We start from the raw sequence: 10,663 nt of genomic DNA, 5'->3' as shown, positions 1-10,663 counted from the left end.
AAAAAAAAAAAAAAAAAAAAAAAAAAAAAAAAGAATCCAGTTCCCACTTTACCCATAACTCTAGGACTGTATTTTCCACTCCAAAGTCTCCTAACACATTCAGCTATTTCAGCAACAACCCAACCCCTTCACTACACCCTGAAGAAAGGAAATCCAGCCAATGTTTGGAATGAAACAGGTTTTGCAGGCAAAATTAATACTTCCCTTAGATGTGTTTTTGTTGTGTTTGACTTCAAACCTCAACACGGTATTTCTAACACAGTCTTTTGTGTGTAATGTACTAGGTCTTAAATAAATTATTTGAAGTCATGGCTTCACTTATGATGTCTCAAATCCTCATGTGTATGGTTTATCAGTAGGGTTGAAGGATTTGCTACTCAGACGCCTTCAACAGGGAGTGATAAGAGGTGACACATACAGGTTATCTTTATGTGGACCAGATCTAGATAGGAGTGGGTTTAAGGGGAGAAAAAGATCCACTTGAGGGCTCTGTGTGATCATAGAGCATGCATAGCTGAAGACTCTGTTGGCATGGCACAGATTGCCATTGTGGCACTGGATCATGGTAGGGACATGGCGTGGTGCAAGCTGGGATCCCAGTGGAAGATCTGCAGTAATAAAAATGTCTAGGATGTGAAAACTGGCATTTAGAGTGCAGCTTTGGGAGGAGTTAAAGGCATGAAAGGAAACTTGTTGGGACTGTGGGAAGAGGTGGGGGTTGAGAAAAGGGTTTCATGTGTGGAAGGAGAGGACAGTCTCCTCAATCCTCCTCAGTTGCCAGAAATGTCATGGCGGTTTCCAGCCCTGTGTGACGTATCAGTTGCTTGGACACGAGATAGGATCGCCATCAGATAACGCTGAACCTTTATTCTGACTGAAGTTGCCTCTGTTCATTAAATGAATGCAATTACCTGGATGAGAAGCTGACAATAAAACATCACTCCTTTTGCCTACACATGGCTCAGTTGCTTAAAATGGCCAATCTCTAACTTGGAGTGATGGCAGGGATGTATTCAAGGAATGAACAAGGAGCCCTTATAACCATTGGGCAAGTGGTCTTCACATGATGATGTCAGGGAAAAAAAAATGGCAATTAGAACTTGTTAGGACTTGTTTTGCAATCCTTTGTAAGGAGAGAAAGGCTAAATCTCCTTAGAGCGGGTAGGAAAACTCTTTTCTGGAGAACATATGAAAATAGGTCACTTGTGTCTTTTCTTAGGGAGCGTACAGAAAACACAGATTAGTGTCTCTGTAACAATTTTGGCTTATGCTCTGGTTTTCAGAAGAGGAGGAGGGCTGTGAGGCAGCAGAGTGATTGCTGTATTCAGTGGCATGGCCCATGGGCGGTGGCGTTTGGGGAGGGGGTGTCGCCTGCACAATAGCGATGGGGCTGTTCGGGAAACGCTTTCATACAATTTTATGAGAGAGAGAAAATAGATGCCTGTAGAAATAACTTTTACAACTCTGTTGATTTAAAAGAGAATGAGAGTGCAATGAGGGTGCTTTTGTCCCAGCAAAGAACTTTATAGTATGTATTGTGTCCTGATGTCTCTGGCTTTCTACAGGTTGGGGTGCAATGGGCTGATTCTCCTGGGTTTTCCTTCTTCTCCCTCTGAGGCCAGCAACTGTGTCAGGGCTCAGCTGTAACATTTATGGCGTAAGGGAAAGAAGATTTCTTTAAAAAACCAAAACAAACCAAAAAAACTTTGCAGAGACTTGGTACTCTGGGTAATAATTACAAGTTTCACCCTGCTGTCTTCAGGGGGATGAGATCACAGTTGCAGTCCGAGATTGCTGTTTCTTCCTGGAACATGTGGGATAAAGTCTGACGTGGTCAAAATGGACAAATAATGAATTCAGTGCCACTGAACACTGAGATATCCCTTACAGTAAATAATCTAGTGTCAGAAAATATCTTTCTGTTCTGGAGCTGTACTGGTACCTCTATGGAGCAAAAGCATTGCACTACTGCAAATGCCTATTCCAGATGACAGGTTGTGGTTAAGCCCTGGTGAAATAGTCACTATTCATAAGTTTGAATTAAGTGTTATTAAAAAATGAGAAAATAGTGAAATGCGTTGGGCACACTGAACTGTCAGAGTCCTGCAGGCTCACAGACAAGCACACCTAAAAAATAACAGCAGTTTCAGGCAACACTGCAAATCCTCCCTCCTGGCCCCTGAACTTCCTCCTTTACTCTTGGAGATAACCCAGCCTGCACATCACATGCAAAGGATGACACAGTGTGACAACACGCATGCCTGTAGGGTGTCCAGATGAGCAGGGAAGGACCAGTGTTAGCGGTTTTTCTCCTAACAGATGTTTTTTTCTGGACAAATTGTTGAAGAAGTGAGATAAGGTTCAAACCATGTACACTGCTAGTCCCAAAACCGAACCAGGTCACTTTGACTTTTAAGAGGCAGTGATGCCTTGACAAGAGAGGAAACCTGATGGCAAAGCACAGTGGTGCTGGCCAGAGGGTTTGCATCTGTGATGCCTCTCATATCACTAAGACGCCAGAAAGAAACCCCAGGCTTCTGGGAGGGAATGTTTGCCATCTGCTTCCCTCTGTTGACTGAGTTATTGAAGTACACTAAACTTGGGTACACTGAAGGCAAACTTCACAGACAATAAAGTGGGGTGGAAAGGCAGACAACAGGCTGGATTCCTGGCATTCATGAGCTGCTGGAACTTTGCTCACAATACTGCAACGGCTCAGGATTGGCCCACGCTGCTCTTAGTTTAAGCAGCCCGTTTTATATAAAACCATGCTCTCAAAATGAAAAGACATTCTTTATGTGTACACACTTTCAAAGGTGCATCGCCCTCCTCATGTCTAAATAATAACACCCCCAACCTAAACTTTTCTTGTTTGACAGATCAAGTTGTCTTTCTTGTTTGACAGCTCAAGCTGTCAGTCATTGCTGGCACTTGGCCTACAGTCAGGGAGGAAAATGAAGCAGTTTTCTTGTTCTAATGCTGTTTTTGCAGGAGAGCTTTCCAAGAGTATTACTTTCTGCTACTGAAATGTTGGTAAACTCACATTGGCTGTAAGACACAGTTCCCAGTCCTTCATTGGGTGCTATGGAAATGTAGTGTGCATTATAGAGAGATACTTTTATTAAACCCTAACAGCTCATTTGCACCGGAGTCAAACTGCATAATATCTATCATCCTGTCCTGCTGTGCCTTGACCACAGAGTATACATTTCCCTCATCTGGGAAGGGAGAAATGGCAGCAGTGACTCATGGGTGACACTTATGTCATTTGACATGAATACCATTTCCACTGGAGACTTGCAAGACCCTGGCTTTCAGTTTCTTTTGTTTTCTGACTACTTCTCTGGCATCCTCCTACATGACATTGTGTTTGACAATGCTAAGAAGGGATGCTCAGTTGGTATAAGACTCACACAATTTATTTTCTGCTGACAGAAGCATGCTATTCAAAGGGGCTTCAGCTCTCCATAAAGCACCCCCGAATTTGAACAGATTTATGTTTGCACTGTTTGCCTGAGATGCAGTGCACAACAGCATATCTGTGTTCAGAAACAAACTTCACCTGTGGCAAAGACACCTTCAAGGGCTTGACACAATCCTCCTCCGGGTGTACAGGTAACTTTGAGGGCTCCCCTGAGCTGGTTGGAAGAACACTCTAAGCTCTGCATTATCTCCTGAGAAGTAAGCTGAAGTGACAAATCACCTGCTGGACACTTTTTCTCAGCTCACCCTGTGCTGAGATGCTGCTGCCTGGGACAGAGCTTAGAAATACTGTGGACCTCTTTTAAGAGATTAAATCACTGAAAGCTTTTTGGCAACAAGATGTGATCATCTGCCCATCTGCAGAATGTATTGGCTGGCCACCACCTGGTAGTTGTCAAAAATAGCCATGGGATCTCCTGAATGTGCCAAGGAATGCTGCTACTCTTTCTTGGTGGCCTGTGATCAGAGGCATGAGCTGATGCTTTGCTTGGCTCTGCCCAGCAGATAGATGTTTCAGGACTCTGGTTTTAGCTGTCGTCACCAGGCATCATTTGTTGTTGTCTTTATTTCAGGCCTGCTCTGGTACATAACAGCTATGAGTGGATTTGCTCAAAGGTCAGCCATCTTTCAACACTAGGATGAACCAGATTCTTTCCTCATTTAGCTCCTACACTGTGCTTTGCTCACTTGGAGTATCCTGCCAGAATCTTAAATAATCCTAAATTATGTGGGATCACTGCTGACCTCTCCTACTCCTAGCAGCTTGTTGTGGTTCCCTTAAATGTTCTGGCTGATGGAACATTGGGAGCATGTAGAGTTAAATCAAGTGAGCATAAATGTTCTATGATTTACATCTTTCTCCAAAAGGGCTGATAAAGAAACTCCTCTTTGGGGTGGGTGAAAATAGATAGAAGTAATCTCTGCAATTATCTTCACAGATGCCTAACTACAACGTATACAACTTGTCCTTGACTTTATGTTTAGCATTTGACATGAAGGGAGAATTACATAGGATGCACAGGGCCGTGGCCTGCCTTGCTGCTGTGAAGATAGGTTGGTTTGTGTCTGGGAGTTATGGTAAAGCAAGCAAACTTCTCCATGCAGTTTTTTTTCGCTGCCAACCTGAGCCCAGTGTTGCCTGCAACCATCACACGAAGGCTTTCTCTTAACACATGCCACTGCTTAGGTACTTGGAAAGTACCTAAGCAGTGGCATGTGTTAGAGTCTGCTGCTGTTTTTATGCCTTGAACCAACCCTTCTATTCTGATAGCTTCATTAACAGCACAACAAGGATTGATAAACTCATAAAAGCTCTTCCTAGCAAACAGGAAGGTAGGAGGAAGGTAGCTCACCCAGAAAGTTCATCCATGTGAGAGAATGGAGAGATGTAGTTCCTGAGCTGAGTCACTCATGAAGTCACAGGTATTTAACCAGATCAGGTGGGTTTTTTTTTGTTTGTTTGTTTTTGGTTTTTTTTGTTTTTTTGTTTTTTGTTTTTTTTTTTTTTTTTTGTTGGCAGCCAAGGACAGTATTTCATTTACTGACACTGCTTTTTTCTTTCTCTTTGCAGTCAGATACAGGTACTGCTTGGATACATGTGATGAATGAAAGAGTGATTGCCACAGTTCCACATCAACAACAATGTACTTCCTGTTTTAGGCACAGTTATGCTGCGGTATCTAGATAAAAAGAGGATATCGTCTGAAGGGTCATGGTATGCGTATTTTTTTATTCACTCAAGTGACTCTAAATCCTTCCTTTTTGCAATGACTCACCTTTTCAACTATGGGATTTTGAGTGACCTTTTCAGTGCCTGATTCAACATTAACTGACACCCTGGAACAAATTTCTGTTTGTATTAGTGAATATTCACATCAGCCATGCAAAAATCAAATGAACAACCACATCTCTTAAGTGGTATTTTTTTTTACTATGAAGTTTACAGTTAATTTTAAACTTTGTGGTTTTTAAAGTGTGATCAAAATGCAAAAGTGCAACTTCATAACCAAAAAGATTTTACTTTGAGGATGTATTTATTGTGGCTGTTACATCACCATCCATTTTACTTTAGAATAATAAAAACTGAGATATTTTTTCACCACCACAAATCCATTCAATATTCTCTTAGGTATGAAAACACGAATGATCAAAACCGATTAAATGCTAATGTAAACAAAAAAATTTGCAGCACTTACTAGTGGTGTCCAGTTAAAGAATTCTATGTATGTTCAGAATGCCACATATATGTTCAGAATTTAAGCATAGTATAGCATAGAATAAAATAGAACGGACAATTTCAGCTGGAAAGGACCTATAGTGATCATCTAATCCTGATCACTCAGGGCTGACCAAAAGCTAAGGCATATTTTTTTAAGGGCATTGTCCAAATGCCTCTTATATGCTGAAAGGTCAGAGCATTGACCACCTCCCTATGAAATCTGTTCCAATGGCTGACCACCCTCTTGGTAAAGAAATGCTACCCAATGCCCAGTCAAAGCTACCTCTGTTATCCATTCTCTTTTAAGAATCCATAGAAGTGGTTCTGGTTTAAGTAAATTAAGTAAATCGGATTGTGATTAATGGGAAAGAAAGGGAAAGAAACTTATCCACAAGTAATTTTGCAGATCCACATCTGGTTTTGAGAGGCAAAGTTAATTCTTCACAAAGTAGAACACTTCTTCAGTTTGACAAGTACTGGATTCTGTGCAATTCCTTGTGTGTGACTTAAACAGGTTTCCATAGGTCACTGTTTCAAGAAGTGCACATGAATTGATGAGGTCCAAACACCAAAAATGATGTGTTACCTTGTGTTTGTTACTTTATTCCCTCTTTCAAATCCCAAAGAATGACCTGCATTTGCCATGAAACACTTCTACTGGCATTTGGGTTATCTTATGTCACGATGGACAAAATATATATCATGGGGTAAGCTAAAACATATTTTAGAAACTCTTTGCCTTCTCTTTTATGTTTATTTCTCTACCGTGGCCTCTGAGACCTCTTTTGCCAGAAAATATTAAGCAGTTTGTAGCAAGGGGGGAATGTCCATCCTGAAATATTCATTAGCACTCAAGAAGTTCGTGGATTCCCATTCTCTCATTCTCATATGATTGCTGTGCCAAATGAAACCCAGTGCCATACACAGGCTTACTCAGAGGACGAGTAGCTTCTAAGGGTACCCAGGGCAGTTGTCTGGGCACTTGGGTCATGAGAGAAGCCCACTTAACTAAGGTAGGTAGCATGTGAGTCATCTGCGAGTGAGAAGGCAAAATAAGAGAAGCTTTAATTTCTGCTTTGAGTTGCCTTGGATTTAATAACATTTATAGGAACATTATATGTGCTTCCAGCAACTTTCCACAGGCCGTTTAAAATCTGTTACTGGTGGTTCAGTATTTGCAGCTGCCTGAATGCAGGACATTTTCACCAGCACCATGTACTGTATCTGGCTGGCTTTTGATAAGAATGTGAAAATAATTTATGATTCCATATGGAGTTGTTGATGTGTTTTAGATTGCATTATTTTAGGGACATATCATAGCCAACACCTATGAAGAGATGTAGATAATTTTCCACTACCAAGCTGACTGGTACCCTTCCTATTGAAAGTGCCATATTTGTAATGCCAAAGTGGATTCCTCATATTTAAATGTAATAAAATATCTGCAGTTACTGACAGGGTTACCTCTGTTGATGTGAGCAGCTACCTCATGCAATGCCATAACTACCATGAATATTCGTATTTTCACCCACATACCCACCTGATTTTGTCTTCTTAAAGCCTCTTGCTTTATTTATGACCATCTCTAGGCTTTTTCTCAGAAATAGCCATCAGAATGGTAACATTCATGAGTCTTACCTAGTTCTGAGAAAACTGTGAAGTTGTTGTGACACTTCTCTAGGCATTTTAATATCTCAAATGTATAGTCTTTCTTTAAGACCAGTTGCTGAATAAAACTGCAACTCTATCTACTTGCAGCTATATTTTCAGCCAGTTCTTGTCTGGCCAAGTGTAATGGAGATAATTTTGTATTTAATTTCTATTTGCTTTCTTTTAAGACCACTGTGAACATAGTGGTCATTTGGAGACTAATACTGTCTTCACAGTGATGCAAAGATGCAAAGTCATATTTGTTGGGGAAGATGAAACAGGAAAGCCTTATAAATATGATTGCCTGACAAAAGATTTTGGGAATATGAAAACTACAGGCGACATCGAAATGAAAGCCACTTTTGAAATACCAAGTCTTAGTTACTGAATAACTGGAAAACAATGGTATGGCCAACTGAAGGTAATCCCCTCTTGACTGAACAATCCCCTCTGCTTGCAGGCAGGTCCAAGGGTCAGAGCAGACCCTACTAGCTCAGCAGAAGGGGTCCAAAGAGTAGTTTTTAGAAGTTAAGATGTAACACTCTATGGTAATATAAGAACTCTTATAGGCTGTATGTAAATGCCATAGGATTTGTATCTTGTATTAGATTGGTTAGTGACAATTAGAATATTCAGTACAGAAGATGATTTATTGTATTGTAACCAGAACTTCAGTCACTCTCACTCTCACTCTTACACACTCTTACTCTCTCTTCACACACACTTCTTCACTCTCATTCCTCTCGGTCTCTCTCTCTCTTACCCGCTTACTCTCTTGCTCTCTTGGGCCTGCTCAGAGCTGCCAGCTCTAAGCACTCTAAGCAGTGCCCCTGTACCCACGCCCTTTGCAATAAACCACATGTTCCAAGATCTGACTATAGAGATCTCTCGTCCCCGTCCGTCCTGATCGTCCGAACCACCCCGCTGTCCTACACATATTTTAAACCTTTTTCTTAGTGAGATAATATGCATTGTGCAAAAGCTTTTCTGTGGTTTCAGTCAACTATATCTTCTACTACAAGGCTAGCGAGAAGAAAACAAATCATTGTTAACACCAAAATAATGAATAAATCACTGAGCAGAATAAGGAGAAAGATAATTTTTTCCTATGTTACACAAACCAAGAAAGATTAAGTTTATGGGTATAGCCATGCCAGGATTCAATATCGAAGTAATTGTGTTTGATTTCCACTGCAGGGAGAGAAAGTGCAATACCCCTTTCCACAGAAATCAAGATGCTGCTTAGAAAACCGTGTGTTTCTGTTTTAATCATTCATTTTTGCTTACAACCCAGACCTGCACATCATCCTAGGCTGGACACAGGACTTTGGAGCTCCAAAATGCAGGCAGAGTTCTTCAGGAAGCTGGAATACTTGGCTGAGTTCTTGCTTTTGTCCTGCCTGTAAGTCTATTGGAAAATAGTCTGAAATGTGATGGGAAAAAAAGGAGATATACAGGCTAACACCTATGTGTTCCACCCCCCTGGGAAGAAATTATCTTCAGTTTAGAAACCTCTTTCCTTTCTTTGCCTGGAGAATCCACAGAAGACTGCAGCTAAAATGGTATCTGACTGCATAGTGGTCCCCCTGTGCTACAGTACAGGAGGAAGGAGCAATTCCCTTTCAGTGCAGGGAATTTTTCTCCTCTAAACTCAGAAAGATCTAATTTCTCTCAGAAAGGAGAAAAATGGGGAGATGACAAAGCAGTCCCTATTTTTTATAGGTCCAAATATAAAGAGGAGATTTTTTTTTTTTTTTTACAGTATTAAAACATAGAAAATATTCCAGTTTTCCATAAAATCTGTGACAGGGCTCCATGCTTGCAGCAGTAAGCAGTAGCACCTCTGGGTGAGCTGTGCTGGCAGTGAGCTGGAGCCTGTGTAGCTGTGCTTCAGCAGCCAAGTGCTTGCTCCCAGCGTGCTGGGGCTCCCAGCTTGGCTGGGGAAGATACTGTTTGCAAGCTGGCTGAGCTCAGCTGGCTCTGAGCCCGGGCCAGGAGCGTAGGGCTGTTTGAATACACCCTCGCACATGTGCTGCAAGGTGCCTGCGGCAATGCAAAGGACTCGGTGCAGCCAGGACCTCTTGCTGCATCTGGGAGCATCAAACATGGGACGGCACGGAGGCCAATCGGTGCGAGCAGCCCGTGCCCAGGAAATGATCCCAGCTCCCGACAGCAGGCTGCCTGGTGGGAATGTGGGACTCCCCAGCCCTGCCTGGGATCTGCCAGGCACAGCAGCAGCTAGCGCTGGCCAAAAGAGAGCCTGTCAATACTGTAAACTCTGCATGTTCCAGAGCTCTGCAAGATGTCCAGTTTTGCCTTCAGCTTTGATGTGGAGAAAGTATACACCTTGGATAAGCATAAAAAGAATGGGAAATAATGTGGAAGAATCTCTCTAATTTCAACGTTGTAAATTCCAGCTGGGTTTGCCGATGAGCTGTATCAAAGCTGTGGAGGCACCCTCTCTAGAGAGCAGAAATACCTGCGTGCCTTCAAAAACTCATCAGGAATCCTTTCACAGGAAACAATTAATGTTTTAAAAGCTAGTCCAAGCACCTGATTATTGTGTAAAACATGAGGGTAAAAATGCACTGAGAAATGCAGAAGTAGCATAATTTCTACAGTTAGCTCCAATATGAAGCCAACAGGTGGCCGGAGGAGAAGCAGATAATGCCCAGTGCTGATGACCTGCTGTGAGTTGGGGAGCACAGGGCTGTCAGAGACTGAAAATAGTTCATGCCTCAAACATTGATATAAAGTTTTGCTCATTATAAAGAAGCTACAACCAAAGAAGCGTCCCTGAAGAGCGGGACTTTGAACTGGAAGTCAAACTGCTGGTTAGATAAAGGAAAATGCATTGTTCAGTCATCTCAGGCTGAGGGAAAGGTATGCATCCACAAACGGCCAAAGCCCCCAGCTGCAGCTATCCCCGGCTGAGTTTGGGGTGGGGGGAGAGCACAGCTCACAGAAGCCAGGTTTACACAGACTCCCCCAGACGAGAGGGGAGGAGGAGGTTTTGGGTGCATGGTGCAACCTCTGGTGAGAGGCAATAAACACCCATCCTCCGTTACACAAACTGGCCCAGCTGTGGAACCCCCAGCCCCACAGGGCACATCCACGGGACTTTCCCGTGAGAGGCTTGGCCCCACAGAGCTGCACGTGGTGCAACAGACCCAGAGTCTGCTGTGAGAGACTGACCCCACCCCAGGGGGCCACGGCCGGACATGCCCACCCAGCCTGAGCATGTACACCCATGGGATTCTATGCTTTTTCAGGGGACCTACACCACCAGGAGGAGCTGCTGAAGAGCATCGT

General features: G+C 42.7%; 1 long non-coding RNA gene across 1 annotated transcript in view; it reads left to right on the top strand.

Moving 5' to 3' along the window:
* LOC108448218 overlaps positions 1-8,958 on the top strand; it is a 13,033-nt gene extending 4,075 nt beyond the window's left edge. Inside the window, exons 2-3 of the long non-coding RNA XR_001864032.1 lie at positions 5,054-5,197; positions 8,646-8,958. This is a non-coding gene — a long non-coding RNA (uncharacterized LOC108448218). The remainder of the gene's footprint in view (positions 1-5,053; positions 5,198-8,645) is intronic.
* Positions 8,959-10,663: the final 1,705 nt, after the last annotated feature.

Source organism: Corvus brachyrhynchos, unplaced genomic scaffold (assembly GCF_000691975.1).
Source record: "Corvus brachyrhynchos isolate BGI_N302 unplaced genomic scaffold, ASM69197v1 scaffold227, whole genome shotgun sequence".
NCBI lineage: Eukaryota > Metazoa > Chordata > Aves > Passeriformes > Corvidae > Corvus > Corvus brachyrhynchos.
The sequence above is the reverse complement of the archived record's forward strand: the minus strand, read 5'-3'. Positions and strand labels throughout refer to the sequence as shown.